The sequence below is a fragment of the Pseudophryne corroboree genome, chromosome 2 (genome assembly GCF_028390025.1).
Source record: "Pseudophryne corroboree isolate aPseCor3 chromosome 2, aPseCor3.hap2, whole genome shotgun sequence".
NCBI lineage: Eukaryota > Metazoa > Chordata > Amphibia > Anura > Myobatrachidae > Pseudophryne > Pseudophryne corroboree.
In genome coordinates this window covers 402,816,022-402,840,586 of record NC_086445.1, presented here as the reverse complement: position 1 = coordinate 402,840,586, position 24,565 = coordinate 402,816,022, and the positions used below count along the sequence as shown (strand labels likewise).

The 24,565-nt window shown below is 48.4% G+C and overlaps 1 long non-coding RNA gene across 2 annotated transcripts in view; it reads right to left on the bottom strand.

Annotated features, from left to right (window-relative positions):
* LOC135023775 (uncharacterized) overlaps nucleotides 1-24,252 on the bottom strand; it is a 53,323-nt gene extending 29,071 nt beyond the window's left edge. Inside the window, exons 1-3 of one of the 2 annotated variants that reach the window (XR_010220690.1) lie at nucleotides 24,151-24,252; nucleotides 21,917-21,962; nucleotides 10,642-10,698 (exon numbers count right to left, since the gene is read on the bottom strand). This is a non-coding gene — a long non-coding RNA (uncharacterized LOC135023775). Of the gene's footprint in view, nucleotides 1-10,641; nucleotides 10,699-21,916; nucleotides 21,963-23,146; nucleotides 23,242-24,150 lie in introns of those variants that run through there. The other variant, XR_010220688.1, reaches the window with a different exon arrangement.
* Between the last annotated feature and the right edge of the window lie 313 nt (nucleotides 24,253-24,565).

The window sequence follows — 24,565 nt, the reverse complement described above, 5'->3', positions numbered from 1 at the left end:
TGCTTGTTTTTTGAGAGTGGCACCCGCCTGAATGGCAGCTCCACGGGTGACTGCTTTAAAGGCACACCAGTGGTTAATAAAGGAGGTGTCCTGGGGAGAGTTAGTGGCTAAGTAGGAGTTGATGGAGTCAGAGATAATTTTTTTTGACACCGGATTATTTAGAAGATACGGGTATAAGCACCATTGGCGGGGTGGGTTTCGGAGATCATGTAGGTTCCATTTCCAGAGAACTGGGGCATGGTCAGACCATGTGATTGGCAAAATATCGATGTCCCCAGTTCTTTGGAGAGACCATTTGTCGCATAGGATCAGATCTATTCTGGAATAGGTATTATGGACAAGGGAGTGGAATGTATATTCCCGACCCGATGGATTATGGGACCTCCAGACATCGTAGAGGTCAAATTCCGCAAGCAGATTGCGGAAGGCTAAGGAGGGACCGGAGTGAGCAGCTGAAATAGATTGGGAGGGTTGGCGGGATTTGTCCATTTTCGGGTCTAGTACAAGATTGTAATCACCTAAAAGAACTAGGGAGCCTTTCATTGTGTTACGTATGGTGAGGAATAATTTACGTAAGAAGGGGACTTGGTTAGAATTAGGCGCATATATGGATACCAGTGTGACAGGCTTGTCGTCGAGCAGGCCAGTGAGGATAAGGTAGCGGCCACTTTTGTCTGAAAGTTGGGAATGGAGGGTAAAAGAGACATTTTTGCTAAAAAGGATTGCCACCCCGTTCCTTTTAAATGGCCCATTTGCAAAGTACCCTACAGGGAAGTATTTGTTCTTGAAAAGGGGAGGGTTAGCAGAAGAGAAGTGTGTTTCTTGCAGAGCGACCACGTCTGCTTTTTGTTGGTGGAAGGATGTGAGGGCCAGTCTACGCTTGTTAGGCGAGTTCAGGCCTTTGACATTAAGTGATATAAGGTTCACCATTGCAAACATACATCAGGGATAATAGACAGAGATCTATGGTGAACCAATATAGAGGAGAAGTACAGAATGTCAGGGTGCACCTGTGGGTGGAGTTGTGGGCCATGTCTGAAGCTCAGGGGGGAGGGAGGCATGCGGGGATGATGTGGAGAGGGGTCAAGTGTGGGGAGTGGGGGGGAAACAACAACAACAAAAAAAAGAGGTCCGGCATATTGGACCTGCATGACTACTGCAGGGAAGGGGAAAGGGTTCAGGGGTTTGCAGTAGTACAGAAAAAGGCGGGGGCGGGCTGGAGTACCGCGTACCGCCACTCTAATTTAACTTCTAAGAGGACAGAACTAAGGCACGTACGTACAGTATAATCCTTACTAATTAGCAGGTGCGTGCACATGGGGCAATAACAGGTATGTAATAGGTAGTTATAACAAAATAAACTTAACCCCCTTAATGGAAGGCAATAATTAAACAACATGTGAGAGAGTAAACCTGTAACATGTAGACCTAGATATGAAACATGTAAGTAAATACATACTGGTGTTAAAAAATGGAAAAATCCCTCCCCTCTCAGTAGGGGGGAAGAGGTCTACTTTCTCCGTAACCGGAGATATCAATAGGAGAAAAAAGAAAAAAAGACATTGAAAGGACCTGATGAAGCAAACCAGAGTCTCAGGTAGTCGACCATTCCTGACGGATGGCAGCAGCTCGGGACGAGGTGGACGGTTTCTGGATAGATATGTCCCAATCAAGTAATAGCTTCACACCCGCGTCTAGGGAGGAGATGATATAAGTCGAATCTTCGTAGGTGACTATCAGTTTGACCGGGAATCCCCAGCGATAGTGTATGTCATGGGATCTTAAGGCAAGGGTGATAGGAGTAAAAGCACGCCTCTTTGCTATGGTGGCAGCCGAGAAATCTTGAAATATTTGGAGGCCTCCTAAAGTATCGGAGTTCTTAGATTCTCTAGCGGCCCTCATAATACGCTCCTTAACTGGGAAGAAATGGACTCGGAGGAGGGTGTCTTTAGGGAGGTCAGATGAGACGTTGCGTGGTCTTGGGAGTCGGTGGATGCGGTCGATCAGAAGTTCTGCGGAGTCTGCAGCCGGGAGGAGCTTCTTAAATAAGGCAGTGACATAGGCCTCCAATTCAGAGTTGCTGACTGAGTCTGGGATGCCTCTAATCTTGACGTTGTTCCTCCGAGATCTGTCCTCCATATCTGCCAGCTTTGACTTAAATTGGTCCAGATCCTGTTGTTGATGATCATGGGATGTGAGGAGATCATTGTGGGAAGTGACCAATTCTTCCATCTTGCGTTCTAAGTGGTCTGTCCTGTCTCCCAGTGCCACCAGCTCGGTCTTGACTTCGCGGACGGCAGAGGTCAGGTCTTTAGACAGTTCAGACTTGAAGGCAGATAGGATCTGGCAGAGGGATCTCACGGTCAGGGGGGCGTCCGATTCGCAGTCTACTCCAGACACTGATAGAGCGGACGTCAGGACACTTGATCCCGTGTGGTCTGGCATGACCGAGGGGGAAGGGGCAGTTTGTAGAGGGGAAATTTGGAGGGGTTTCTGAGGGGGGAGGGAAACCTTAGTAGGTATTACTTCTTTGTTTTTTTAGGAGCCATTTCTCGACCGAAGGGACGTATGTAGAAAGCACTAAGAGGCGTACCGTTTGGTCGGGTCCAATCAATGAATTATAATGAAACAGGAGAACTCAGTCACATTGATAATGCGTACGTGCCGTTTAGGCAAACATGAGTGGCGGTGGTCGGGTCTAAAAGCTCTTACATTTTAGAGGTTGCGCAGGTGTAGGAGATCAGGGTCGTTGAGCGGTCAGCTTGAGAATATAGAGTAATATCGATGCGGGGTGGGTTAGCGCACCCGTCGGTGGTTCCAATAGGGAGGAGAATTCCTTCTTTAGGAACGGCTAGGTAACAGTAGTTGGTGTCCTTTGTCCTCTAGTCCAAACTCCGGAAGTCGTGGGGAGTCTCCCTGAGTGTGCAGTGGAGAATGGTCAGCTTGTGCCCCCTCAGTGTTGATGTATAATGATGAGCTGGGCTGGATACTGTGAGTCTTCACAGGGTGGGACGTCTGGTGGGGTGAGGAGTAGATGTCTGTTACTCTCTCTTCTTGGGTGTCGCCGGCCGGCGGGCACCTCACTGGAACGTACAACTTCTCAGGGTGTAGGGAAGGCAGCTGGCGTGTATGTCACAGGGTGTATATCCGGTGTAAGTGACCGTCGGAGCGCAGGTGGGGTGGGGGGAGCGGAGGGCCGCGCGGCGGGCCGTTTACTGTGACGTCTGTCACCTAATGTGCGGATCCCGAATATCGGGGCATCCAAACAGGCTTGGTGGTGTGGAGGGAGGTAGGCTGGGGTGGAGAGCAGCGGGGTAGCGGTAAGCCGCGGTCAGCGTCGGCTCTCACCTCAAGATGGCCGGCGGCAGCGGGACGAGCAGGATGGTCCGTGCGGCTGTTACGGCTCCCGCGGTGAGGCAGCGATGCTGTCTTGGTAATGTAGCGGCCGGCGGTCAGGCACGGGGTGGAGAGGGGTGCGGGTATGTCCAGATGGAAAGGCTCGGCTCCCCGGGTCTCTCTCAGGATGTGTACTGTGTCCGGAGCTTGTAGTCCGGCAGTCCCCAAACTCAAGGCCCCGGCTTGTGGCTGCAGGTTAGGCCGCAGTTGGTAGAGTGATGCAGCGTCCACCGGGCAGGGTGTCTTCCCGCAGAGCACAGCCCACGGCCGTGGGGTATAACAATTAAAGTGGGTTTAGGCAAAAAGCACCACTTAAATCAGTGTTTTTAGCCCACTATAGCAGGAGCTCTTGTTGCAGCACAACCTCTCCCTGCTGCGTCCAGGCCACGCCCCCCCTGGGGTTGTTTTTGTCTCAGGAGAAAGTCCTGAAGCTTCAGGACAGGATTCGATGCTTCCTATCTCGTCCGCAAGTGTCGATACATTCGGCAGTGCAAGTGCCCAGGTCTCGTGGTGTCGGCTTTTGACATGGTGGAGTATGCTCAATTCCATTCTCGCCCTCTGCAGATTTTAATTCTTGCCAAGTGGGACGGCCTGCCTTACCGGATCAGATCTCACATGATCTCCTTGTCTCCAGAGGTCCACCTGTCACTGAGCTGGTGGCTTCAGGACCATTGATTGAGCAGGGGTCGTCCCTTCTGGATATCCAATGGGTCCTGCTGACGACGGAGGCCAGTCTGAGAGGTTGGGGCGCGGTGTTGGAACAACACTCCCTTCAGGGTCGGTGGACCGAGGAGGAGTCTCTACTCCCGATAAACATTCTGGAACTGCGGGCGGTGTTCAATGCACTGAACCTGGCCCAGCATTTGATACAGAACAGACCTGTTCAAGTACAATCGGACAACGCCACCATGGTGGCTTACATCAATCATCAAGGCGGCACTCGAAGCGCATGGCAATGAGAGAAGTATCACGGCTTCTTCAGTGGGCAGAACGCCATCTGCCGGCCATATTCACAGTGTTCATTCCAGGGGTCCTAAACTGGGTAGCGGACTTTCTCAGTCGTCAGGACGTACACGCCGGAGAGTGGAGCCTCCATCCAGAGGTGTTTCAACTTCTCGTGGACAAGTGGGGCCTTCCAGATGTGGACCTGATGGTGTCTCAACACAATCACAAGGTTCCGGTCTTCGGAGCAAGGACAAGGGATCCTCAAGCAGCGTTCGTGGATGCTCTGGCAATTCCATGGAACTTTCAGGTGCCGTACGTGTTCCCTTCGATGTCACTCCTGCCCAGAGTAATACGGAAGTTCAAGCAAGAAGGGAGAAACCTACTTCTGATCGCTCCAGCGTGGCCCAGACGGCACTGGTTCTCCGATCTACAGGGCCTCTCGCTAGATCGTCTCCTATTTCCACAACGACCAGACCTCCTCGTTCAGGGCCCTTGTGTTTACCAGGTCTTGGCCCATCTGGCTTTGACGGCGTGGCTCTTGAAGCTTCCGTCTTGAGGGCCAAAGGTTTTTCTGAGGCGGTCATTCAAACGATGTTGAAGGCCCGTATGCCGGCTTTGGCTCGGTTTTACCATAGGGGCTGGAATTCTTACTTTACTTGGTGCGCGTCTCATAATCATGACGTTTTCAAGTTTGGTACGGCCATACTGTTGGCCTTCCCACAACACTTGTCGGTTTGGTTTCAGAGAAAGATTGCTACCCTACCGGATGTTCATACTTTCACTCATGGTGTGTTGCGGATTCGGCCTCTTTATGTACCACCCGTGGCCCCTTGGGATCTGTCAGTGGTTCTGGAGGTCTTGCAAGAGTCTCCGTTTGAACCTCTTGCATCTGCAGACCTTAAGTGGCTTTCCCTTAAGGTATTGTTTTTGCTGGCTATCGCTTCAGCTAGAAGGGTCTCGGACTTGGGTGCCTTATCCTAGAAGTCCCACTATCTGATTTTCACCGTGACCGGTTGGTTCTTAAAACGCGTCCGGGTTATTTACCCAAGGTGGTGTCTTCCTTCCACCTTAATCAGGAGATTGTGGTTCTGGCCTTTAGTTCTCCTGAGTCGTCTTCCAAAGAGCGGTCTTTGGATGTGGTACGGGCTGTCCGTATTTATGTGAAGAGAACTGCCTCCATTAGGAAGTCTGATTCTCTCTTTGTACTGTTTGGATTTCACAAACGTGGCTGGCCTGCTAACAAGCAGACCTTGGCCAGATGGATTGGAATGGTAATTGCACATGCTTATGTACAGGCTGGCCTTCTAGCTCCTGCTACCATTATAGCCCATTCTACTCGGTCTGTAGGACCTTCTTGGGCGGCCCGCAGTGGTGCGACCCTTGAACAATTGTACAAGGCGGCTACGTGGTCCTCAGTGAACACGTTCATAAGGTTCTATGCCTTCGATACTTCCGCCTCCCAGGATGCTTCCTTTGCATGCCGGGTTCTTGTGCCTGCTACAGTGCATCCCCTCCCATAAGGAAATGCTTTAGGACATCCCCGATGTTAATCCTTGTGGAGCCCAGTGTACCCTGCAGCAGAAAACGAGATTTATGGTAAGAACTTACCGTTGTTAAATCTCTTTCTGCGAGGTACACTGGGCTCCACAAGGCGAGACCCTGACGCACTTTGGTTTTGTGGGTTGGTATGGCATTAGCCGCTGACACTTTCTCCTGTCGGGAGAGTGTGGTGTATGTGGCTACTAACGCTTGTTAACAAAACTGAGCTCCTGTGCACGGAGGCGGGGTGATATAGGAGGCGGCGCTATGCATCTTGGGAAGAAAGTTAAAGCTTTGAGCCTGTTGGTGCCTCGGATCAAGATCATACTCTACACCCCGATGTTAATCCTTGTGGAGCCCAGTGTACATCGCAGAAAGAGATTTAACAACGGTAACTTCTTACCATAAATCTCGTTATCCCTGGATATCAAGGATGCGTACCTCCACATTCCGATTTGGCTGCTGCATCAAGCTTATCTTCGATTCGCACTGTTGGACTGTCAGTTTCAGTTCCAGGCACTCCCATTCGGCCTCTCCACAGCACCGAGGGTATTCACCAAAGTGATGGCGGAAATGATGATTCTCCTCCGCAGACAGGGGGTGAACATAATTCCGTATCTGGACAATCTGCTGATAAAGGCATCGTCCAAGGAGAAGCTGAAACGGTACATAGCACTCACGACCCAGCTTCTCAGGAAACATGGTTGGATCCTGAATCTTCCAAAATCAAATTTGGAACCAACCAGGAGGTTGTCCTTTCTGGGAATGATCCTCGACACGGAGATGCAGAGGGTTTTTCTCCCAGAGGAAAAGGCGTTGGTGATTCAAACGATGGTGCGGGATGTCCTGATGCCAGCCCGGGTGTCAGTTCATCAGTGCATTTGCCTTCTGGGAAAGATGGTGGCCTCTTACGAGGCTCTGCAGTACGGGAGGTTTCACGCTCGGTCCTTCCAACTGGATCTCCTGGACAAGTGGTCGGGATCCCATCTACACATGCACCAGAAAATACGTCTGTCGCCAAAGGCCAGTATTTCACTCCTCTGGTGGCTGCAATTACCTCACCTTATGGAGGGCCGCAGGTTCGGTATTCAGGACTGGGTCCTTCTAACCACAGATGCAAGTTTCCGGGGCTGGGGCGCAGTCACTCAAGAGGTATCCTTCCAAGGAAAGTGGTCAAGTCTGGAAGCCGACCTGCCGATAAACATTCTGGAACTAAGAGCCGTTTACAACGGTATTCTCCAAGCGGCCCATCTTCTGAGAAATCAGGCCATTAAAGTGCGGTCGGACAATGTGACAACAGTGGCTTACATAAACCGACAGGGCGGAATGAAGAGCAGAGCTGCAATGGCAGAGGTAACAAGAATCATCCTCTGGGCAGAAAAGCATGTGTTGGCGCTGTCAGCAATCTTCATTCTGGGAGTAGACAACTGGGAAGTGAACTTCCTCAGCAGACACGATCTCCATCCATTGGAGTGGAGTCTCCATCCGGAGGTGTTCAAGGAGGTAACAGATCTTTGGGGCATGTCAGCGTCCGGGGTCTTACCGGTACGCTGGGGCCGCGGGGCTGGCTTTGCAGGTGGCGTGTAGGCAGCGGCAGAGGAGGGCTGCCGCGCCGGGTCCGTGGGCAGCGGTAGCGACGGTGAGGGGGTCCGCTCGTGGCGGCGGGAAGCCGCTGCAGCGGGTCTCTCCTTGCCAGGGCGGTTGCTATGAGACCAGGGGCAGTGCACCCTGTGGCCTTACAGGGAGGTCTGCATTACTGGCCGACGCCATGTTGGAGACCAAAGTTTGAGGCATAGTTTTGGCTTCCTGTCCCTTCCAGCCAATCCAGGGAGAGTTCTCCTTATAAAAGGGGGCTGGTTTATAACAGGGAGGCCAGTGCTTCAAGTTACAACCCTGTTGTAGGTGCTTTAGCCCTGGGCTCCCAGGATTCTTGCCGTATTTTGGTTACTCCTGACCCTGCTTAGCCGGTTCTCAGTTGCTGCTGCAGCCCTGCCATTCCTAACCTACTGCTGTCTGTGGAAGCGCTCCTGGAAACCCCGGTCCAGTAAGACCCTTTGGGCACGGACGGCCCCGGGCTTTCTGCCTCGTCTTTCAAGCCACAGTCCGCAGATCTTTGTCTCCAGCCACGTCTCTGAACCACCATCCACAGTTCCGCAGTTCATTATCTACAGCCTCGTCTTTCAAGTCACAGTCCACAGTTATTAGTCTACAGCCATGTCTTTAACCACCATTCACAGTTCCGCAGTTCATTATCTACAGCCTTGTCTTTCAAGCCACAACCCACAGTTCTTTGTCTACAACTATGTCTTTAAGTCATCGTTCACAAGCCACAGTTCTCTACCTCAGCCTCATTCTCAAGAACTACAACTCACTGACTCAGCTCCACCTGCCTTCTTCATTGCCCCATGTCCCATGAGAAGGAACTATATCCAACCCCCTCGTCTTATTCATCCGCAGACAACTACCTTGGACAAGTCTCAGCTGCCGGATCCTCAAACCTTGCTAGGCATGACAGGGCATACCCAGATCGTCTCAACAAGAAGCTTCAGCGGAATTGTTCCAGGTCGAGTGACCCGCAAGCAGTGGCGGTGGATGCTCTAGTGACTCCGTGGGTGATCCAGTCGGTGTACATGTTTTCTCCACTTCCACTCATCCCAAGAGTTCTAAAGCTCATAAGGAGAACAAGGGTTCAAGCGATCTTCATTGCTCTAGACTGGCCAAGAAGGGCTTGGTACGCGGATCTTCTGGTTCAACTGCAAGAAGAGCCAAGTCCTTTTCAGGAGGACCTGCTGCAGCAGGGGCCATTCACCTATCAAGACTTACCGCGGCTACGTTTGACGGCATGGAGGTTGAACGCCTGATACTAGCTCGAAAGGGCATTCCGAACAAGGTTATTCCTACCCTGATACAGACTGATGATGCTGGTGTGCCAGGTATAGGGCTAGGTCACATGCAGACTGATAATGATGCTGATGTGCCAGGTATAGGGCTAGGTCACATGCAGACTGATGATGCTGATGTGCCAGGTATAGGGCTAGGTCACATGCAGACTGATAATGATGCTGATGTGCTATGTATAGGGCTAGGTCACATGCAGACTGATGATGATGCTGATGTGCCAGGTATAGGGCTAGGTCACATGCAGACTGATGATGATGCTGATGTGCCAGGTATAGGGCTAGGTCACATGCAGACTGATAATGATGCTGATGTGCTATGTATAGGGCTAGGTCACATGCAGACTGATGATGATGCTGATGTGCCAGGTATAGGGCTAGGTCACATGCAGACTGATGATGATGCTGATGTGCCAGGTATAGGGCTAGGTCACATGCAGACTGATGATGATGCTGGTGTGCCAGGTATAGGGCTGGCTCATGTGCAGACTGATAATGATGCCAGTTGTGGACAGTGGCGCAGAGAGGGCAGGGGGGGCAGGTACTTTTTACCTGGGCCTTTTGGAGGGGCACTAAAGGGGTCCCTGGTCCATCTGACCCCCCTCCCCCATTGCAGAGAGCCATCCAGGGAAAGAGAGAGCTGACTGCCGCTGCAGCAGAGCTGTGTGCTGAGCTGGGGAGAGATGCGCTGCAGCAGCAGTCAATTCGCTTTGTGGCTGCACGGAGATCATATTTTATTTTTTAAGGAGAGGGTCTAGCTATGCCTCCTCCTTTGCCCATGCCCCCTTCTTGTACCAGGGCCTGGCAGACCTGTCGGTGCCACTGGTTGTGGTACCAAGCATATGGATAGGGGAATTGTGGTCACTGATATGTGTGTAACTCTGCATATGAGATATTACTGGTATCAGTGATCCAGCCTATAGTCACCATACTGCTGTGACCCTGTCACTTACTGTTACTGGTAAGTGCACTTATGGAGCAGGGGGAGATTCTGACCTGTGAGACATCTGCAGCATCTGAGCCAAGTAGTGGAGCTGATATGACTCAGGCTAAGGACAAGTGTGCAGATGCATTCATTATGGATTTAGTACAAGTTCTTTACATCTAATAATGGTGCTCTGATGCTGATCATCAGATAATGTAAAGCAGGCATGTCAAACTCGTGGCCCTCCAGCTGTTGTGAAACTACAAGTCCCAGCATGCTTTGCCAGCATACCTTCCACTGATTAGCTGGTGAAGCATGCTGGGACTTGTAGTTTCACAACAGCTGGATGACCATGAGTTTGACATGCCTGATGTAAAGGAATGGACCTCTATGCATGTTTTATGACAAGCATTCACTTTAATAAATGCTGATTTTGCCTGCAGCTTGTTCATAAGGGGCATATTAATCAATTACAGGTTGAGTATCCCATATCCAAATATTCCGAAATACGGAATATTCCGAAATACGGAACTTTTTGAGTGAGAGTGAGATAGTGGAAACCTTTGTTTTTTGATGGCTCAATGTACACAAACTTTGTTTAATACACAAAGTTATTAAAAATATTGTATTAAATGACCTTCAGGCGGTGTGTAGAAGGTGTATATGTAACATAAATGCCTTCTGTGCTTAGATTTAGGTCCCATCACCATGGTATCTCATTATGGTATGCAATTATTCCAAAATACGGAAAAATCCCATATCCAAAATACCTCTGGTCCCAAGCATTTTGGATAAGGGATACTCAACCTGTATCAGGTTTTAGTCCCAATAATTGTCATTTTTTATTGTTGCTATTTTGTGGCAAGAAGACATTAAGTTGTACCCAGTAGTACTTATATACACATGCCGAATTTGTTAAAACAGGAAAATTATACTTACAGGGAAGCTCCTTATCTTTGGCCAGAAAGGGCCCCTGGAATCTCTTCCTCTTCTCACCTGTCATTGCAGAATGGACATTGTATATTACAAGGTGGAATTATTTCATTGTATTCTTAGTACAGATATATAATTATATAATAGCATAGTATTCTTATTATGAACATTTAGGGATTTTTTGCATGAACGCGATAAATGTATATTGGCACTGTTGGTTCAGTGTTGTAGGCTAAGCCATGAATTATTGGCAAATCCTCCATAGATGGGGGAAGACGGTCCATCTCCTCCCAACCTGATTGCTATGTAACCTCTAGCTTCATCTTCCTACTCAGTGCTGACCTTGGAAATGAGTCCCCCAGAGGTGAGTGGGGTCACTGAGGCAGCAGCGAGGAGATTGCACACAGGCATACCTCCGAACTGTCCTGATTTTCGCGGGACAATCCCATTTTTTGGGGACTGTCCCGCTGCTCCACCCACGGGCCACAGTGTCCCGCGTTGGGGGGAGCAGTTGGGAGGCTCCTGCACTCACTGCTCTGCAGAGGGAGAGAGGGTATGCTAGCAGCTCACAGAGCACTGGGCATGCCCCCTCAGTGACAAAAACAGGGGCGTTGATCGCTACCGCGGGTTTACCGCAAAGCCATGCCCCTCTTTTCATATTCCACGCCCCTTTTCAGGAGCGCGCGCGGCTTCGCCGCACGTGTGTCCCTCTTCATAGGAGGACAAAGTTGGGAGCTATGCACACAGGTCCCAGGGGTGACTGGGGGTCCCGGGGCAGCAGCGAGATGACACACAAGCCCCAGAGTTGAGTGGGGTCCCGGGGTAGCAGTGAAAGGACAGCACATGGGTCTCAGAGGTGATTGGGGTCCCGGGGCAGCAGTGAGATTACACACAAGCCCCAGAGTTGAGTGGGGTCCCAGGGCAGCTGTGTGAAATGAGTGCCCCCCTCTCGCTCAGCACACATCATGCTGTGCTGAGTGGGAGGAGAGATGTGTGCTGAGCGGTCTGTGACAGATCGCTCAGCACACATCTAAAGACGTGTACTGGCCTTAAGTAGCCTAACATTTGAGCCTCAGCTGGTGGTGGAAAGAGCGTTAAAAAGCATCTAAACTGAATTACACACTAACAAAATATCTGACGTACCTGCGGACCTATATAGACCTCTGGCCTCCAGCTGCTTACTTAAAACTTTAAGTCCACAAGGGTGGGTGTATGTTGTATTCATTCCCCCTGTCCCCCATCCCTGATAATCTGGTTAGTTCCTCTTCTATTTTCAGGGGTTGATCCTATTGGGTTCACTACGATCTGCCGGCGACCAGCATACCGGCGCCGGGAGGCCGGCCGCCGGCTTACCGACAGAGTGGCGAGCGCAAGTGAGCCCCTTGCGGGCTCACTGCACTCTCCACGCTACGGGCACGGTGGTGCGCTACGCGCGCCACACTATTTTATTCTCCCTCCAGGGGGGTCGTGGACCCCCACGAGGGAGAATAAGTGTCGGTATGCCGGCTGTCGGGCTCCCGGCGCCGGTATGCTGGTCGCCGGGAGCCCGACCGCCGGCATATTGAAGACCACCCATCCTATTAGCCACAATGATAATAGGGTAATATGTTCGATCCCTTAAGGCAGTGGTTTCCAAACTTTTTTGAATCACGGTGCCCTAGTATATCAGAATTTTTTTCATGGCACCCCTAGGCCAAAAATTTCTTATTGAGAAATTTAGAAATAAATATTACATTAAGTAGATCGCGTTTATATGTCATCCTTAGGGTCAGTTGTGTGGTGAGGGACAAGATTTGCTTCTGTTTGGCCACATATTTTATGACTGGCAGCCACCAGCACTGGTTTTGCCTATTATATTGACCATGAATAATTTGAATTGGTCCTGGACCACCAACCCAGGGCACCCCTGCAAGTGTCCCGAGGCACACCAGGGAGCCACGGCACACAGTTTGGGAACATCTACCTTAAGGCCATTACTGACGGGAGAGATGTGTGCTGAGTGATCTTAACACAGACCGCTCAGTACACATCTCTCCCCCCACTCAGCACAGCATGATGTGTGCTGAGCGAGAGGGGGGCACTCATTTCACACAGCTGCCCTGGGACCCCACTCAACTCTGGGGCTTGTGTGTAATTTCACTGCTGCCCCGGGACCCCAATCACCTCTGAGACCCATGTGCTGTCCTTTCACTGCTACCCCGGGATGTGCTGAGCGAGGGGGACGACGACAGGGGGCCGCTCACTTCAAATAGCGCTGAAGTGAGTGACCCGCTGGATTATGCCTGCATGCAGGCTCAATCTAGCACCGGCGAGGGGCATACACACGACAGATCCGTGCTTAAAATCTAAGCAATCTAGTCAGATTGCTTAGATTTTAAGCACGGATCTCTCCGTGTGTCCCCCGTTTAGTCTCCGCTTCTGATCCAAACCTCCTGTTTCTCTGACGTCCTAGTGGATGTTGGGTACTCCGTAAGGACCATGGGGAATAGACGGGCTCCGCAGGAGTCTGGGCACTCTAAAGAAAAGATTAGGTACTACATCTGGTGTGCACTGGCTCCTCCCTCTATGCCCCTCCTCCAGACCTCAGTTAGAATCTGTGCCCGGCCAGAGCTGGATGCACTCTAGGGGCTCTCCTGAGCTTCCTAGAAAGAAAAGTATTTCTTAGGTTTTTTATTTTCAGTGAGATCTGCTGGCAACAGACTCACTGCTACGTGGGACTTAGGGGAGAGAAGCAAACCTACCTGCTTGCAGCTAGCTTGTGCTTCTAGGCTACTGGACACCATTAGCTCCAGAGGGATCGAACACAGGGCCCGACCTCGATCGTCCGTTCCCGGAGCCGCGCCGCCGTCCCCCTTGCAGAGCCAGAAGACGGAAGAAACCGGAGAAAATCGGCGGCTGAAGACTTCGGTCTTCATTAAGGTAGCGCACAGCACTGCAGCTGTGCGCCATTGCTCCCTATGCACACCACACACTCCGGTCACTGATGGGTGCAGGGCGCTGGGGGGGGAGGGGGGGGCGCCCTGGGCAGCAATTAGAGTACCTTACATGGCAATTTGGCATATAATACAGCTTTTAAGCTGTATATGTGCATAATCCCCCGCCATTATACAGATAAAAAGGGCGGGGCTATCTTCCTCAGCACACCGGCGCCATTTTCTCTTCACAGCTCCGCTGGAAGACAGCTCCCCAGGCTCTCCCCTGCAGTTTCCAGACATCAAGGGTAAAAAAGAGGGGGGCACTAAATTTAGGCGCAAAACTATATATAAAGGCAGCTATAGGGAAAATCGCTTTTGTTAGTGTAAATCCCTGATTGTATAGCGCTGTGGTGTGTGCTGGCATACTCTCTCTCTGTCTCCCCAAAGGACTTTGTGGGGTCCTGTCCTCAGTCAGAGCATTCCCTGTGTGTGTGTGCGGTGTGTCGGTACGGCTGTGTCGACATGTTTGATGAGGACGCTTACGTGGAGGCGGAGCAGGTGCCGATAAGTGTGATGTCGCCCCCTGCGGGGCCGACACCTGAGTGGATGGATATGTGGAAGGTATTAACCGACAGTGTCAACTCCTTACATAAAAGGTTCGATGACGCAGCTTTGGGACAGCCGGCATCTCAGCCCGCGCCTGCCCAGGCATTTCAGAGGCCGTCAGGGGCTCAAAAACGCCCGCTACCTCAGATGGCTGACACAGATGTCGACACGGAGTCTGACTCCAGTGTCGACGAGGATGAGACAAATATACAATCCACTAGGGCCATCCGATGTATGATTACGGCAATGAAAAATGTGTTGCACATTTCTGACATTAACCCGGTTACCACAAAAAAGGGTATTATGTTTGGGGAGAAAAAGCAGCCAGTGACTTTTCCCCCATCTGATGAGTTAAACGAATTGTGTGAAGAAGCGTGGGGTTCCCCAGATAAGAAACTAGTAATTTCTAAGCGGTTACTAATGGCGTACCCTTTCCCGCCAACGGATAGGTTACGCTGGGAGACATCCCCTAAGGTGGACAAAGCGCTCACACGCTTATCAAAAAAGGTGGCACTGCCGTCTCAGGATACGGCCGCCTTAAAGGAGCCTGCAGATAGAAAGCAGGAGGCTATCCTGAAGTCTGTGTATACACACTCAGGTACTATACTGAGACCTGCTATTGCTTCAGCATGGATGTGCAGTGCTGCAGCAGCGTGGTCTGATTCCCTGTCTGATAACATTGATTCCCTTGACAGGGACACTATATCGCTAACCATAGAGCATATTAAAGACGTAGTCTTATATATGAGAGATGCACAGAGGGACATTTGCCGGCTGGCATCTAGAATTAATGCGATGTCCATTTCTGCCAGGAGAGTATTATGGACTCAACAGTTCATAGAAAAAAATTCTCCACACTCCAAATATCTAATAGTCAAAGAGGCGTGGCATTCTTCATTAAATGATATTTCACAGTGTTTCAGTCTATAATTCTTGGCAAGAAGTTCTATAAGGGTACGCACCGTACTCACATGTACGTTGTGCGTATTGTGTTCATAAAGGTATCTTTTTCCTTTCGTGTACTTGGGGTCTCCTTCCTCACAGGATCTCCTCAATGACGTGGAGAAAAAGGAAGAAAAGAAGAAAGGGGTATATAACCCCAATGGTGTAATACGTTCAATACAATAATTGTACAAAAATTTTGCCACAGATGTTGTATCCTATTTGGGGTTACAGATGCGTACCCAACTCACATAGACAAAGATGTAATATTCTTATCAGGGTATCTTTTATTAATTCAAGAAAGTGGGGGTGATGCGTACCCCAAACTCACGTTCTGCAGGATTTATGAAGACGCATCAAGGTTTCTTTAGATGACTGTCCTCCTGCCCCTTCTTTACTGTAATTTCCTCAGGGACACCAGGTGTGTAGAACTCCAAATATCGTACTCACATGTACGTTGTGTGTATTGTGTTCATAAAGGTATCTTTTTCCTTTCGTGTACTTGGGGTCTCTTTCCTCACAGGATCTCCTCAATGACGTGGAGAAAAAGGAAGAAAAGAAGAAAGGGGTATATAACCCCAATGGTGTAATACGTTCAATACAATAATTGTACAAAAATTTTTGGTTTTGGCGGCACACCCCAGTACCCAGGAGATCAGCACCTAGGAGTGTGGGAGTCCGGACGTACCGCACCCCAGGTCTGTTTTTCACAACTACCTCCCAGTATTTGGTCGTGTTCCCCCGTTTTTGTTTGCATGGTGGATTTTTGCTTTTATGAAAAAACTCAAAAATTATCTGTTTTAAACGGTTTTTTTAAAAATAAATGAATATATTACCCTAAAAAACCAAACTCCTTTTTTGTGGGTTCTACACACCTGGTGTCCCTGAGGGAATTACAGTAAAGAAGGGGCAGGAGGACAGTCATCTAAAGAAACCTTGATGCGTCTTCAGAAATCCTGCAGAACGTGAGTTTGGGGTACGCATCACCCCCACTTTCTTGAATAATAAAAGATACCCTGATAAGAATATTACATCTTTGTCTATCTTTGTCTATGTGAGTTGGGTACGCATCTGTAACCCCAAATAGGATATAACATCTGTGGCAAAAATTTTTGTACAATTATTGTATTGAACGTATTACACCATTGGGGTTATATACCCCTTTCTTCTTTTCTTCCTTTTTCTCCACGTCATTGAGGAGATCCTGTGAGGAAAGAGACCCCAAGTACACGAAAGGAAAAAGATACCTTTATGAACACAATACACACAACGTACATGTGAGTACGATATTTGGAGTTCTACACACCTGGTGTCCCTGAGGAAATTACAGTAAAGAAGGGGCAGGAGGACAGTCATCTAAAGAAACCTTGATGCGTCTTCATAAATCCTGCAGAACGTGAGTTTGGGGTACGCATCACCCCCACTTTCTTGAATTAATAAAAGATACCCTGATAAGAATATTACATCTTTGTCTATGTGAGTTGGGTACGCATCTGTAACCCCAAATAGGATACAACATCTGTGGCAAAATTTTTGTACAATTATTGTATTGAACGTATTACACCATTGGGGTTATATACCCCTTTCTTCTTTTCTTCCTTTTTCTCCACGTCATTGAGGAGATCCTGTGAGGAAGGAGACCCCAAGTACACGAAAGGAAAAAGATACCTTTATGAACACAATACGCACAACGTACATGTGAGTACGGTGCGTACCCTTATAGAACTTCTTGCCAAGAATTATAGACTGAAACACTGTGAAATATCATTTAATGAAGAATGCCACGCCTCTTTGACTATTAGATATTTGGAGTGTGGAGAATTTTTTTCTATGAACTGTTGAATTTGGGACTTATGACTAATATTTTTTTTATTCTTTGCATATTTCTTTTCATAATTGTTATCTAAGGACTTTAAGGGGAGCGCAGCGGAAGGTGTACTTTTGTTTTTTGTTCTAAGAGTTGTTGTGGAGAAAGAGTGACATCTCCTTGTACACCTTCACTGCTGTTCTCTGCGGGCGCAGTATACACTTTCCATCTTTTTTTGTATAGTATTATGGACTCGGCAGTGGACGGGTGATGCTGATTCTAAAAGGCACATGGAAATTTTGCCTTATAAGGGTGAGGAATTGTTTGGGGACGGTCTTTCGGACCTCGTATCCACAGCAACAGCTGGGAAGTCGACTTTTTTACCTCAGGTTCCCTCACAGCCTAAGAAAGCACCGTATTATCAAGTACAGTCCTTTCGGCCTCAGAAAGGCAAGCGGGTTAGAGGCGCGTCCTTTCTGCCCAGAGGCAGGGGTAGAGGGAAAAAGCTGCACCATACAGCCAGTTCCCAAGAACAAAAATCCTCCCCTGCTTCCACTAAGTCCACCGCATGACGCTGGGGCTCCACATGTGGAGCCAGGTGCAGTGGGGTCCCGTCTCCGGAACTTCAGCGACCAGTGGGTTCGCTCACAGGTGGATCTCTGGGTTCTACAAGTGGTATCTCAGGGATACAAGCTGGAATTCGAGACGTCTCCCCCTCGCCGTTACCTCAAATCAGCCTTGCCAGCTACTCCCCAGGACAGGGAGGTAGTACTGGCGGCAATTCACAAGCTGTACCTCCAGCAGGTGATAATAAAAGTTCCCCTCCTTCAACAGGGACGGGGTTACTATTCCACAATGTTTGTGGTACCGAAACCAAACGGTTCGGTGAGACCCATTCTAAATTTGAAATCCTTGAACACTTATATAAGGAAGTTCAAGTTCAAAATGGAATCGCTCAGGGCGGTTATTGCAAGCCTGGAAGAGGGGAATTACATGGTATCACTGGACATCAAGGATGCTTACCTACATGTCCCCATTTACCCACCTCACCAGGTGTACCTCCGTTTTGTGGTACAGGACTGCCATTACCAATTCCGGACGTTGCCGTTTGGTCTGTCCACGGCACCGAGGGTATTTACCAAAGTAATGGCCGAAATGATGATACGCCTTCGAAAGAAGGGAGTTATAATTATCCCGTACTTGGACGATCTCCTTATAAAGCCGAGGTCCAGGGAGCAGTTGTTGCTCGGAGTAGCACTATCTCAGGAAGTGCTACAACAGCACGGCTGGATTCTGAATATCCCGAAGTCGCAGCTGGTTCCTACGACGCGTCTGCTGTTCCTGGGTATGATTCTGGACACAGAACAGAAGAAGGTGTTTCTCCCGGAGGAGAAGGCCAAGGAGTTGTCATCTCTGGTCAGAGACCTCCTAAAACCAAAACAGGTGTCGGTGCATCACTGCACGCGAGTCCTGGGAAAGATGGTAGCTTCTTACGAGGCAATTCCATTCGGCAGGTTCCATGCACGGATCTTTCAGTGGGATCTGTTAGACAAGTGGTCCGGATCGCATCTTCAGATGCATCGGCTGATCACCCTGTGCCCGAGGGCCAGGGTGTCTCTGCTGTGGTGGCTGCAGAGTGCTCATCTTCTCGAGGGCCGCAGATTCAGCATACAGGACTGGATCCTGGTGACCACGGATGCAAGCCTCCGAGGTTGGGGGGCAGTCACTCAGGGAAGAAACTTCCAAGGACAATGGTCGAGTCAGGAAGCTTCCCTACACATAAATATTCTGGAACTAAGGGCCATTTACAATGCCCTAAGTCAGGCAAGACCCCTTCTTCAAAACCAGCCGGTGCTGATTCAGTCAGACAACATCACGGCGGTCGCCCATGTAAATCGACAGGGCGGCACAAGAAGCAGGACGGCGATGGCAGAAGCCACAAGGATTCTCCGATGGGCGGAAAATCACGTGTTAGCACTGTCAGCAGTGTTCATTCCGGGAGTGGACAACTGGGAAGCAGACTTCCTCAGCAGACACGACCTCCACCCGGGAGAGTGGGGACTTCATCTAGAAGTCTTCCAACTGATTGTAAACCGTTGGGAAAGGCCACAGGTGGACATGATGGCGTCCCGCCTCAACAAAAAGCTAAAAAGATATTGCGCCAGGTCAAGGGACCCTCAGGTGATAGCTGTGGACGCTCTAGTGACACCGTGGGTGTACCAGTCGGTTTATGTGTTCCCTCCTCTTCCTCTCATACCAAAGGTACTGAGGATAATAAGAAAGAGAGGAGTAAGAACTATACTCATCGTTCCGGATTGGCCAAGAAGGACTTGGTACCCGGAACTACAAGAAATGATCTCAGAGGACCCTTGGCCTCTGCCTCTCAGACAGGAGCTGCTACAGCAGGGGCCCTGTCTGTTCCAAGACTTACCGCGGCTGCGTTTGACGGCATGGCGGTTGAACGCCGGATCCTGATGGAAAAGGGCATTCCGGTTGAAGTCATTCCTACACTGATAAAAGCTAGGAAGGATGTGACAGCAAAACATTATCACCGCATATGGCGAAAATATGTTGCTTGGTGTGAGGCTATGAAGGCCCCAACAGAGGAATTTCAGCTGGGTCGATTTCTGCACTTCCTACAGTCAGGAGTGACTATGGGCCTAAAATTGGGATCCATTAAAGTCCAGATTTCGGCCCTGCCTATTTTCTTTCAAAAAGAACTGGCTTCACTGCCTGAAGTTCAGACGTTTGTTAAGGGAGTGCTGCATATTCAGCCCCCTTTTGTGCCCCCAGTGGAACCTTGGGATCTCAACGTTGTGTTGGATTTCCTAAAATCACATTGGTTTGAGCCACTTCAGACTGTGGAGTTGAAATATCTCACGTGGAAAGTGGTCATGCTTTTGGCCTTGGCTTCGGCTAGGCGTGTGTCGGAATTGGCGGCTTTGTCATGTAAAAGCCCCTATCTGATCTTCCATATGGACAGGGCAGAATTGAGGACTCGTCCCCAATTTCTCCCTAAGGTGGTATCAGCGTTTCATTTGAACCAACCTATTGTGGTGCCTGCGGCTACTCGGGACTTGGAGGCTTCCAAGTTGCTGGACGTAGTCCGGGCCCTGAAAATCTATGTTTCCAGGACGGCTAGAGTCAGAAAAACTGACTCGCTGTTTATCCTGCATGCACCCAACAAGCTGGGTGCTCCTGCTTCTAAGCAGACTATTGCTCGCTGGATCTGTTGCACGATTCAACTTGCACATTCTGCGGCTGGATTGCCACATCCTAAATCAGTCAAAGCCCATTCCACGAGGAAGGTGGGCTCTTCTTGGGCGGCTGCCCGAGGGGTCTCGGCTTTACAACTTTGACGAGCTGCTACCTGGTCGGGATCAAACACGTTTGCAAAATTCTACAAGTTTGATACGGGAGGACCTTGAGTTTGCTCATTCGGTGCTGCAGAGTCATCCGCACTCTCCCGCCCGTTTGGGAGCTTTGGTATAATCCCCATGGTCCTTACAGAGTACCCAGCATCCACTAGGACGTCAGAGAAAATAAGATTTTACTCACCGGTAAATCTATTTCTCGTAGTCCGTAGTGGATGCTGGGAGCCCGTCCCAAGTGCGGAATTCTGCAATACTTGTATATAGTTATTGCTTAACTATAGGGTTTTTTGTTCTGAGCCATCAGTTTAAGGAGGCTCAGTTGTTGTTCATACTGTTAACTGGGTATAATTATCACAAGTTGTACGGTGTGATTGGTGTGGCTGGTATGAGTCTTACCCTGGATTCCAAATCCTTTCCTAGTAATGTCAGCTCTTCTGGGCACAGTTTCCCTAACTGAGGTCTGGAGGAGGGGCATAGAGGGAGGAGCCAGTGCACACCAGATGTAGTACCTAATCTTTTCTTTAGAGTGCCCAGTCTCCTGCGGAGCCCGTCTGTTCCCCATGGTCCTTACGGAGTACCCAGCATCCACTACGGACTACGAGAAATAGATTTACCGGTGAGTAAAATCTTATTTTCTCCCTTTCTTATTCCACAGCCTAGGTTACCAAAATTGATCAGATGTACAATATTGTTATTGAATGTACTCCATACTTGCCTACCTGACCCTCTCCATGAGGGAGAAAATGCTCTGTTCCTGGACTTTCCTGGTAATGTACGATTGCCATCACCTGTGGTGAAACACCTTTCTTATCAATTAACTAGCTCACCACAGGTGATGGCAATCATACATTACCAGGAAAGTCCAGGAACAGAGCATTTTCTCCCTCATGGAGAGGGTCAGGTAGGCAAGTATGATGTACTCCCTCTCCTTTAGAATGCGTGTGTGTGTGACTGTGAGTGTGTGTGTTGATATTAAAATATTGTGTGTTTGTGCTAAAACTAGGTAGAAAGCAGCAGAGTCTGACACCTGTCCTGAGTCTGGCAAATATTCCTGCTTTTGGGAAGCTGTATCCTGACTGTAGGGACTACTATGAGTAATGTCCCACTTTACCCTGCTCTGTCAGTCCACACCTACCAGCAGCAAATAACGTGCTGTACTATATGGTGAAAGAGTAACACTGCATTACACAGCAGCGTCACACTACTCCATTATGTGGGAGTCCTGTGTATAGCGTTGGAGCTGTCATTAGTGGGCAGAGTCAGTGGTACTGACTCTATTCTTTTCCATGTGGAGCCGCAGGGGTTGCAGCTGCTGTGAAGGCCTCAGCTTCCCTCTACCAATCATGCAGCTGGTGGGAACTTGCGGTGTGGTGGGGGGACCTTGGGTTACAGGTGATAATGATAGAATGGTGGGGGAGCATATGTGACAAGGGGTGAGTGGGGAGGGCATATGGCACACATTCTCACATTGTCACAGATGATGGTGCTGAGGCCCAAGTACTTCTCATACACAGTTACACTATATTAATAAAACATCCATGCACCTCTAGCATAGCAGTGACCTGGAAAGTACAACTATGGATAGTAATTTTTTTGTTATATCTAAACAAACATACTGTGATAAACAGCATACTTACCACTGGAGGGTGATGAGGTGCTTGGATGCCCGGAGTTCTTGTTCACCTTAAAATGAAAACATGGTCTTTATACAAGATCAAATGAATAGTCTCATTAAAACAGATTATTATAATAGATTTTAAAAAAAATGTATGTAATTGTCTGAATTGTTTTGCATTGTATAGTAAGAAGTGAGGCTATACCTACTCTGCATCCCTAGACCCAATCACAATGCTGCCTCCTATAGTCCATATTCCTTAAGTACTGCCTGATTGGTAAACTGCATGGGTTAAAGGGGATGTAAGTAAAATATGTTGGGTCTGGAAGGTGGGGTAAGAATCTGGACTAGGGCACCTCTATAATTGTGCTACTTAGACGAGGATATGACCTAAATTCATGACTGGAACAGACCAGATGGTTGTCTTATTCTGGAATAGCATAAACACTAATAATAATTACCCAAAGATAAGATGAAAGGCAGAATCTTGCTACATACTTTCGTAGATGGAAAAAGGTAGATATGGGGTTTATTTAATGGAGGGCAATTCATATAAATGCCTGATTATTTTTTAATTTGTGCCATGGGATTAAAGTTGTGTTTCCATAAAGGCAGAACTTGGCCTTTTGGGTTGGTAACCACCAGCTCTTGCCTTTACAATAATAACTGCTTTACATCCCATAGCAAAATTATCAAATATCAGTAATTATGACAAACTGCACATCATCAGATTTACTAGCCAGCGAAGTACAATCTATGATTTATGTTCCATGGTGGGCACACTTATTACTACAAATGTATTTCTAACTACACACATTACCCCATTGTAATATATCTCTGGAAGAAACAAAGAAATAAGTTGGGTGGCATTATATATGGTGTAGATATTAAAGGGCCTAATATACTGTACCATTTACCTAGATTGGAAAAGCCTTTTTACTGTATGTTTACTATGTAACTCTACTAATGAGCCATCAGGCGCAGGATCCTTTACTAAACATTAGATAGCATAACTGCCATTTACTCTGAAGACTTAAGTCCCCTTCGTGAGAAAATAATTTACTACTAGGAAAAGAAATCTCTCTTACCATATCTGTATAATTCTACAGGTACAAGTACAGTACGGTATCTATACATGATACAGACCTTTATACAGTGACACCAGTGAGAGAAATTACCAATCTAAAAGGTAGATATTGCTGCATTTATACAGCTTGATAATAAGGAAAGAATATGACAAGTCTATACTCACATCCATGATTGGGTGCCAACCATAAAATATGGGGCTCGATGGTAATGTATTCTCTCAAAGTCAGAAAATGTAGCAACAAATATGCAGCAACACGATACACATCCAGTAGTTTGCGAAGAACAATCTACTCTGCCGTAATAACAAGTTCCTCAGCTCAGTTCCGTCTTGGTGTCTGTGACATACTTAGTGATGTCATAGAAGGCTGAGCACAGCAGCCAATCAGCTGTATCAAGTGTTAAGTAGTACTATAATAGATGCATAGACTTTAAGGCCTAGTATACTTAATGCACATCATGTAATACCCAAAGTATACATTAGGGGGCTAATTCAGACTGGATCACTGCAGTGGCAGCAATCCCAGTCTGAATCCTTTTGTGGTGTGCGCACTCGCAGCAGCCGCACTGCGCATGCGCACCCCAGGAGCCCAATGAGATGCTAAATGCAGCTCAGGGCTGCGATCGCCTCTGCCTGATTGACAGGCAGAGGTGGTAGCGGGGCGGAAGGGGCTGGTTGGAATGAAAATCTGGAAATGAATGAGCAGAAATGACAGTTGGACATTTGCTCCCAAATGCCGTAAAACGAACAAAAACGGACGTGAATTTCACAAATTTGTCAGATTGACCATTTTTGTCTGTTTTCCCGTGTTTGGGAGCAAATATTCAATTATCATTTGCTGTCATCCATTACCAGATTTTCATTCCAACCAGCCAGATCTGACAATAAATCTGTACGTGTATGGCCATCTTAACCCACACCCCTAAACTAACCCTAATGCATTAACCCTAAAGGTTATGACCAGGTGATGACCTCAAAACGCTGAAGCAGGAATAAACTGTTTTGTCATTTGAGCTGCAGTGCTGTGATGTATGAAGGTGTGTTCCAGCGGCCTCCGGCGTGCGGTTCACCGCCGTGAGTGCCAGGTGACACATTGTGATGGGGGAATACAGGTGAGTAACAATGAACACAGGTGTGGGAGATCATACTGCTAATGACAGGCGCCTTACCATTTATAAGCACAGCACTATACACTTTGTTTGTGAAGCTCTTGATGAAGGTGGGAGACCACCAAAACAGGTGTTGGGCTGATGAGGGATATCCTGCTCTCAGGTCCTGGTGAGGAAATGAGAAGTAACATGTTTTATCTCTTTTGAACTTCAGAATTACCTGCCATAATGCTGTATTTGTTTTCGATGAACACTGATTGCATAAGAAATACTTTAAAAATCTTAAAGGTGGTGTGCTGGTCTCTCTCTCTGGCTGCTATTTGTGGCCTGAAGAAAGGTTGTGTATATATATATATATATATATATATATAAAGTCCAAATGCCTGGCACTCTACTCTGGATAACGATTATACTTCCTGCGGTGCCTTCTTAAGCCCTTAGTGAGCTATTTCTAGAAGAATCAGATAAGGGGCAC